This window comes from Mustela nigripes, chromosome 3, assembly GCF_022355385.1.
Source record: "Mustela nigripes isolate SB6536 chromosome 3, MUSNIG.SB6536, whole genome shotgun sequence".
Lineage (NCBI taxonomy): Eukaryota > Metazoa > Chordata > Mammalia > Carnivora > Mustelidae > Mustela > Mustela nigripes.
In genome coordinates, this window is record NC_081559.1 from 177587062 (window position 1) to 177596652 (window position 9591).

Sequence of the window (9591 nt, forward strand, 5' to 3'; positions counted from 1 at the left end):
TTTATGAATATAGGCATTTCTTTCACTGCACTCCTAATAGTCATGTAATTTATATTTGAACATTTTTGGCAATTTGCTAACCCCATTAGCGAAATTTTCCCGATGGTGAACTAAAATAGATTTCCTTCTAATTTCCACTCATTGTCCCTGTTCTGCTCTCTGCTGTTTATAACTCTGAGAGCTCTGGCCCAGAGACAAGCTGGAGCAGTCTCTGAGTGGAAGTACGGGCCTGGGCAAGGAGAACTGTCCTCGCTATGGCACTGACTACTGAGATGGAAACCCCAGTTTTTTGGCCTTTTTTTTTTTTTTTTAAGATTTTATTTATTTATTTTTCAGAAAGAAATAGAGAGAGAACACAAGCAGGGGGAGAAGCAGGCAGAGGGAGAAGCAGGCTCCCTACTGAGCAGGGAGAGCTCTATGCAGGACTCAATCCTAGAACTCCGAATCATGATCTGTGCCAAAGGCAGTCACTTAACCGGCTGAGCACTCCAAGCATCCCAAATATCCAATTTTATAGGTCTCTAAACCTAGAGGGTATGCCTCATATCCAATGAATTCAAATTTTGTTGATAAGGTATGAGATGCACAGAGATAGAGTATGAAAGGTATTCAAAGTCATCTGGGGGCATCTCAATCATAAAAAAATCGATTTATTAGGAAGTTATATGGTAGACAGGGTTCAACCCCCCAGAGAGGAGGTTGTTAAAAGATAGATGGTTTGACAAAACTTCATTGAGAGGGCTCAGGGCAGGTGTCCAGTGCTAGTGGGAGAGTGAAGTCAAAATCAGAGTCCACGTGCATAAAGCCTACAGGAGGAGCAATTGGCTTGGGTGGATAGGAGAGTTCATTAATTCATTAAATGCAGTTGTGGAGCATCAGACATGTGTTAAGTGGTACCATGATAAGGGCTAATACACAACGGAAGTGAAGACAAATCAGATTTCTAGACTCCTGGGCAGAACTCCCCTCAGTCTCACTGAACATCAAGCCTACTATGCTGAGGCCCATTCATTCCATCCATTATCATGAATGGAATACATAAACCTGTCCTATTTTTGTATGTACTTCCTCTTCAACATAACACCTCTTCAAAGATACATTGAGATAAGTTGGACAAGGAAATTTTTTTTTTTTTTTTTTTTTTTTTGGTAACAGTACCACATTACCCTTTCTCAAAGAGCAACATAGACACCTCTCTTTGAATACATTTACACATTGAGTCACTTTGATATGAGCAAAAAGTTCTTATATCAATGTGCATACTCACCCACACCATTTTCTAGCAGAGATAGAATGTATCCTTGTGGTTGTGCACAGATGAGCATCGACACCTCGTAAATATTCTCTTATTTTTTTCTGGCGACCTACACCAGACAGTCAGTGAAACCCAGATTTGTCATACATTGTCATTTTCATAGTAAAGTAAGAATAGACAGGAAGAAGGGAGAAGTGAGTCAGCCATTTTACAATTTGTTAAAATGGGAGTACAGCCACCCCAAATTAACCACCATGTTGGCCTCTGCATTTCAGAGATAATGGAGAATAATGTGTGTCCATACAATTTTAGAGCTACATAACACTTTGGCATGTGTAGTTTTTTCACTTTATAACCCTTAAGCAAAATAATGTATTATTAGTTAAAACTTATTCTTTGTGTAAACCTAGCTGTTGGTTCTTTGGGAGAGGGAAGGGAAATAAAGACCTGAGGACTATCTAAATCAAATCCTGCATATATTGATAGAATGTAAGCCCCAGGAAAAAGTACTCATAAGCATTCCCATGATGTGTGAAAAGCCCAGGAAGGCACAGGAACATTTTCTAAATCTTAAGAAAATAAGGTAAAAAGAGATGTAATTGCAAACATGTTTAACTTAAATCCAATAAAGCCTAGATGGATATTTCTAATATGTATAGTGAGCATAACATAGAATTATGGGAGACTCTTCCCATAGCGGATCATAATTTCACATGGATATTTCCTAAATCAACTTGGAGAAGGTAATTCTGAAGAAGGCTACCAGGAGAAACGTACAGGTTTTATAATTGGATGCTTTCTGGCAATGTTTATGTTTAAAAACATTTTTTCCCCAATTTCCTGTTTTGTATGATCTTAGCTTTGAACTTCTCAATCTTGGTGCTTTTCAGGGACACAACCTCCAGGATGGGTGAGGATTTCTGTACTGGCACTTATGAGCACTGTAATTCTCTCTTCCATAGAATAAGGATATTCTCTTTGCCCTAAAGGACCTTAGGACTTAAAGAACAGAGTGGACAAACACAAGAAGCTATTTCTAATTTTGGTCTTGACATTAGAGAAAAAGGAGATAAGTTGATAAATCTAAAAATACATATTGAGACATTAAGATAAAATATCAAAGAGCACAGTTTTTAAAGAAGCTTGAAAATACTCTTTCTGGGTTTCCTAACACCAAACACCTATGCATAGAGAGAGTATATAAAAAGAATATGGAAGGAAGTAAATATATATATATATATATATATATATATATATACACACACACACACACACACATATATATATATATATATTTGTATCCCCACCTTTGAAAGTACAAAAGAAAAAAATAGCTAAGCTCTTCTTTTTTCAGATACTCTCTTATTGGGAATGGGATGGGGCATGATAGTACTGCTTCTTTTTCAAAATGTGTCACAAGTTGCCCTCATTCTTACATTTTCACAAATTCAGTAGCTTTATATACACTAATGCTCTTGCCTCACTGATTCATACTCTTATGAAATATCGAGATAATATTTACAGAGTGAAATTATACACAGTAAGAAATGTGTTCCTCTGATCACCACAAACAAGCCTGCAGATCCATATGGACAAAAATTACATGATATTTGGGTCATATTATGCAAACTCCTTATACTAGAAATACTTACTGTTACATTATCTACAAATACTCCTAAATGATTTAGTATGCTTGGGATTCTAAAACATCCCTGCATTTAACATAATCCCTATTTCAGGGGAATTCCTAGCCATGGTAGTTGGAAAGTATCTTCACCCTTTTCTGAAATATAGTTATCACATAGATATTGGGATTAAAACACCTTAGTTTCTTTACTCTTTTTTTTTAAAGATTTTATTTATTTATTTGACAGAATGAGATCACAAGTAGGCAGAGAGGCAGGCAGAGAGAGAGAGAGGAGGAAGCAGGCTCCCTGCTGAGCAGAGATCCCGATGTGGAACTTGATCCCAGGACCTTGAGATCATGACCTGAGCTGAAGGCAGAAGCTTAACCCACTGAGCCACCCAGGCGCCCCAGTTCCTTTACTCTTAATATGGTTTCTTCACTGGCACCAGTGATGATGAATTTGTTGACATGAAGTCATACCGGAACTTAGCCTAAATCTCAGGAATATGATGTAGGCAGAAGTCAAAATAGAGTTGGGTTGATGAAGAAACATGCTGTAAGAAGGTAGAGATGGTATATATAGTAACATTCAATACACAGAATTCCAGAAAATAGACCATATTTTAAGGTGCCATGTGAGAAGTATTAAATTTAACTTAAATAGTTAAAACCATGGGATTTAACAGGAAAGGAAAGTCATACCTTGTGATCGAAGAAAATATTTTTAGAAAGCTTACTATAAAGGAGAGTTGATGAATACCCAACTTTTGTATAAACAGGGACAGGACTGGAGGAGATTATGCTGAGTGAAATAGATCAAGCAGAGAAAGTCAATTATCATATGGTTTCACTTATTTGTGGAGCATAAGGTATAACACGGAGGACATTAGGAGAAGGGAAAAAAAAGTGAATTGGGGTAGATCAGAGGGGGAGATGAAGCATGAGATACTGTGGACTCTCAGAAACGAACAAGGTTTTGGAAGGGGAGAGGGAAAAGTTGACTTGGTGGTGGGTATTAAGGAGGGCATGGATTGTATGGAGCACTGGGTGTGGTGCATAAACAATGAATCTTGGGATGCTGAAAAAATAAAATAAAATAAAAAACTAAAGGACAGTTGAAGCAATAAGAGCAAGAGTGGTGGTTGGACACGGTCAATCAAATAATGGGAATAACTGATATAACTTGAGTGTAATGCTAAGCATTTGACATGTGGTTTTAATTTAAGCCACAAAACAGCGCTATGTGGTACAGACTACTATTATCTCTTTTTCCTACAAGTAAATTGGGGCACAAAGATTAAATTCACCCTGCTGGGATTTCAAGGCAGACTATCCAGTCCAGTGTTGGCATTATTAACCACTGCACTATTCGGTCTCACCATAGAATAATGGGCACATTTGGAAGGTCCAGAGTTTCTGTCTTGCTACTTACATTCTGTGTGGCTGCTCACAACTCACTTAAGTTTTCTGACCTTGTTATCTGCGTGTGCACATATGCACATACATGCATAATGGATGCATGGAAAACAGGGAAAACTGTACAAAAACATGACTGTTTCACAAGACCTCCATCAGTCATGAACAGTTTGGAAACTTAGGAACATTACATTCATTCTACAAAAGGAATAAATAGATATTTCAAGAATTCTGAAGACAGCTCCTTTTTTTTTTTTTTCCCCTGTTCCTTAAGAAGGCAAGGAAAAATACTGCCTCACATAAAGGAGGAGATCCTAATAGAGATAGAGTGTTCCAGGGGGATCTGGTTGAAAATACTTGAAGTCAAACATGAAGTTTCTGAAAAGAACCTTGAGAAGCAATTGCTCTGACTGAGAGAAGGAAAAATGACATAATCGGGGTCCTCTGCGCTGAAGTGGTATGATCCTGGGATGAAGAATGACAGGAAGATGGAGAGCACAGGATCCTCCTACCAGGACATGGCCAGTCCCTCTGGAGGAAAGCATAGCCTATGGGTGCCAGGTCGTAAGGACGTCAAGTCCTTTGTTGGGATTTATGAAGACATTCAGGTCTCTCTGGTGTAGAGATAGTATTCTCAACTGGACGAACAACTCCCCAGAACTTTTAAATGACTCCTGTTTTCCACTCTTATTATTGTGAAGTATGTAACAGAATATGTTGTTTTTATTTCATTTTAAGAATGAAATATCAAGTATTCTACAATGGCAACAATTTTTTATCTTTTGCAGGTATACAATCACTTAAGACTTATGTCCAATCCTATCTCCCACTCTCACAGTCCTATAGAATAGAGTCACAAATTCAAGACATAATATATTACCCAACATAGATGTTTGATGAGTACATACTCTTCGTACTGTGACTTCTGCCATCTTTTTAAGCCCCTCCTTTTGATACCCACTTCTGGGTGCATACCTCCAAATGTACACATGTGCTGTAAGTTTCTACAACTGGTTCATCTCTCTGATTTGTGTATTTTGCCCATATTTATCATTCCCTCTTGTTTGTGCAGCAACCTCTCATTCATCCAGTGAAATGAAGTTTATGATCTCAGTTTCCCAAAGGCCCTCAGGGCTCCTCCCTCTGGTCCGTAAACATAACTCTACATGTTTCTGTCATGACATTTTCCATTGAGGACAGGCATTAAAGGCAAAGGCAAAGTGTCTAGAATTTAAGAAGTAACCGGTGCATGCTTGTTCAATAACTACCTCATAAGTGGCGAATCTAGGAATAGAATTCAAGGTGTCCTAGTGCCCCCTGGTCCTATTACATTCAGGGCAACCCTCTAGAAGCAAAAGGTCATTACAGGAGAGAGATGGCACACATAAATGAGGTAATTGAGAAGAGTAGAAAGGGAAACCTTATATAAAAGTATAAGCAGAATTTAGGGAAACCATCAAGGGGTCATGACACATGTAGGGCAACAAGTACACAACCTGTAGGGTAGTGTTAGCAGGCCTAGAGAGAGCCACATGTGAGAGCTACCTGATGGGACCTACCACCTTAGCAGTGAGGGAACAACCTACTACTGTGATCCCAGGGAAGCCAGGAGGTCATTAGCTGATTCATGTCTCCCACTGCTCTCTGTTCTTCTACAAGTGCTTCCCATTGTCCAGTCCCAACTGGAAGCCAAAAGAGAAAAGGTCCAGTTGTTGGAAACTGTAAAATACAACCTCTTGAGGCTTCCAACATGGTGGAGCCAGACAGAGTTGGAACTGAAGGTCAAACAAAGATATTCAGCTCAGAGAGTGGAGTCCAAACTCTTTCCTTCAGCAAGCAGAGTCTCATGATGGCTTATTACGGATTCTGGGAACAAGGATGAGATGAAGTTGGAAGAGCTTCAATATTAGAAAGGCAACAAACAACGGACAGCCAGGATTAATAAGGACAGTCCTAATAAAGCATCAGAGTGAAGAAGAAGGCGGAATGGTGGAAACCAGATATGAGGTAATGGGACAGGAACCCAGAATTGAACAGGAGAGTTTTAATGAAAAATTGGAGTGGCCAAGAGAAATTCTCTAAAACAACATTGTCAGTCATAGTGCCTTTTTCCAAAATATATGTAGATTTATTCATAGATGAAGAAGGGGCTGGTGGATCTGCAGAACCAGTTTTGGCAGATACAAAGAGGGCTAAGGCATGACTCCTAACTTTAGGAACTCTAAATTTCTAAATCCAAATGAGCCAGACATAATTGAAGAGTGCTGCCATCCCTTGGCATATCCTAGCATCTCGGGCCTGTCGGGTCTCTCCTATGACCCAAATCCTCAGAACTATTTTTGAAGATTTCCACAAGACTCTGAAATTCCTTGACATCATAGCCATCTGCTTATGAAGTAGAGATATATATGTATATGTTCATATACAACATATAATATAATAAGAAAATAAATTACTAATATATATCAGTCAATCATTAATCAAATCATTATAATCATTAATTAATATCATTATTAATTATATATTAATTATAACAATATACAGTTATATGTGTTATAATTAGAAACATAAATATAATTATGATAATTATAATTGAGCCTAATTATACCATATATAATTATATTCTTATATTGTTCAAAAAAATTGCCAGTAAGTTGGGTTTTTTTAATGTCTATTTGAATTCTAATAAAAATCTCAGTACCTAAGACATGACTCAAGATTTTACTTTCAATCATAATCAACTCAACCTAGAGAAAGGCCATTTGGAAAAGTCCTGGTTACTTTAGAACTGTATCTCCCTGTTCCTTCTGTACCACCAGTTCTTGTAGATTCCCTTTTATGCTGCTTCAGCCCAGAATCTTTTTTTTTTTTTTTTAATTTTTTATTTTTGATAAACATATATTTTTATCCCCAGGGGTACAGGTCTGTGAATCACCAGGTTTACACACTTCACAGCACTCACCAAATCACATACCCTCCCCAATGTCCATAATCCCACCCCCTTCTCCCAAACCCCCTGCCCCCGGCAACCCTCAGTTTGTTTTGTGAGATTAAGAGTCACTTATGGTTTGTCTCCCTCCCAATCCCATCTTGTTTCATTTATTCTTCTTCTACCAACTTAAGCCTCCATGTTGTATCACCACTTCCTCATATCAGGGAGATCATATGATAGTTGTCTTTCACTGCTTGACTTATTTCGCTAAGCATGATACGCTCTAGTTCCATCCACGTTGTTGCAAATGGCAAGATTTCATTTCTTTTGATGGCTGCATAGTATTCCATTGTGTATATATACCACATCTTCTTGATCCATTCATCTGTTGATGGACATCTAGGTTCTTTCCATAGTTTGGCTATTGTGGACATTGCTGCTATAAACATTCGGGTGCATGTGTCCCTTTGGATCACTACATTTGTATCTTTAGGGTAAATACCCAATAGTGCAATTGCTGGGTCATAGGGCAGTTCTATTTTCAACATTTTGAGGAACCTCCATGCTGTTTTCCAGAGTGGCTGCACCAGCTTGCATTCCCACCAACAGTGGAGGAGGGTTCCCCTTTCTCCGCATCCTCGCCAGCATCTGTCATTTCCTGACTTGTTGATTTTAGCCATTCTGACTGGTGTGAGGTGATATCTCATTGTGGTTTTGATTTGTATTTCCCTGATGCCGAGTGATATGGAGCACTTTTTCATGTGTCTGTTCGCCATCTGGATGTCTTCTTTGCAGAAATGTCTGTTCATGTCCTCTGCCCATTTCTTGATTGGATTATTTATTCTTTGGGTGTTGAGTTTGCTAAGTTCTTTATAGATTCTAGCCCAGAATCTTTTAATGGGAAGAAACAGAAGCTCAACTCAGACTAACAGGGAAAGAGAGGAGGAAACACAGGGCCACAGCTGGACTGTGGCTTATCTGGACCTGGGCCCTGAGATGGCTCCCTCCCCTGGGTTCTCTCTGTTGGACCCCTTTCTATAGACTCATAGGATAGGAAAGATGATCAGCTATAAACCCAGACCCCATCCTTCCACTTCACCAACTCCAGAAAAAATAGGGTGTGCCCCTCTGTCTAGGACACAGTGTCCTGTGCAGTCTTGATCTTGTGCCACCGCTGTGGTGGGAGAAAGGGCAAGATGGGGACAGGTAGGGGGAGAGTCATGATTTCAAGAGCTCATGGAACTGCTTTCTCTGTGCCTTTCTTTTTCTATCTTTCTGTCCATACATCCACCCATTTGCCTACCTATAAATAAATACACTTTTGTTTAGAGTAGTAGCATTTTGAATTATGCCAACTTGAATTGAACTGAAGGTTTAAAGAGAGAAAGGGAATAAATGAAAAGGAATAAACAGCACAGGCGTGCTGTTTCTCCACCTTCATCCTGCCAGGAGACATTACACATCCTAATTACTTGGAACACTTACCCCTTAGAAATCCCAGGCCTGAATTTTGCTCTTCTTTCCAGTGGCCTAAGACCACCAAGATTTCAGATCTAAATATCAAGAAGCACGAAAGAAAACCCATTTTCTTAAATTGCAAGATGCCTCCTACATCCATCCTACCCTCTGTTCCCTCTCACCTCCCAGTTCCTCGTGTAACTCAGACTCGCAAACTCGTCCCTGCCAAGTGATTCAGACCCTGGGAACTGAAGCCTATTGATGAGGCAAAAATAAATTTATTTGTAGTTCTAGATCTTATCTCAAAAATTCATCTAAATGTTACAATCTAATCTTCAGTGCAATGTATTGGTTTTAATGTGAAACAATGTATCTACCAGTCATCTAAGTAAAAATGGCCGTGGAAAAATACAGCCATATTACTTCTTTGCAGGGCATCTCCCCATCCCCCAGCACACTGCTCTGAATACCCAAATCCAACAGGCAAGGTTCTGCTTACTCCCTCACAAAAAAATTAAACTTGGGTAGGCCCACGGGGATAGAACTGCCAACCAAAAATCAATCCTGTTGTTCTAATGTCACTTTCATATTCACTGAAATTTCAGTTCCCTAAGTGATTTGACAATTAGTAGAAATTTCCCAAATGAGGAAATAGCAATTATAGTTTTTCCAAAAGAAATGGCCATGAGATATTTGTAATTATTGTTATGTCATGGTGATTTTTTTTAATCAGGTTGGCATTTTTGAGATGGAAAGGGCTTTTTTGAATGATTTAAAACAAGATATTGCTGTGAAATTGACACATTGTACCTGGCAATAAGACAGGGCCAGCAGCCAAGCTGAGGACGTAAAGTTGTTCAGGCTGCAAGAATAAGTGTGTGTGCCCTTTTGTTCTGCTGACCC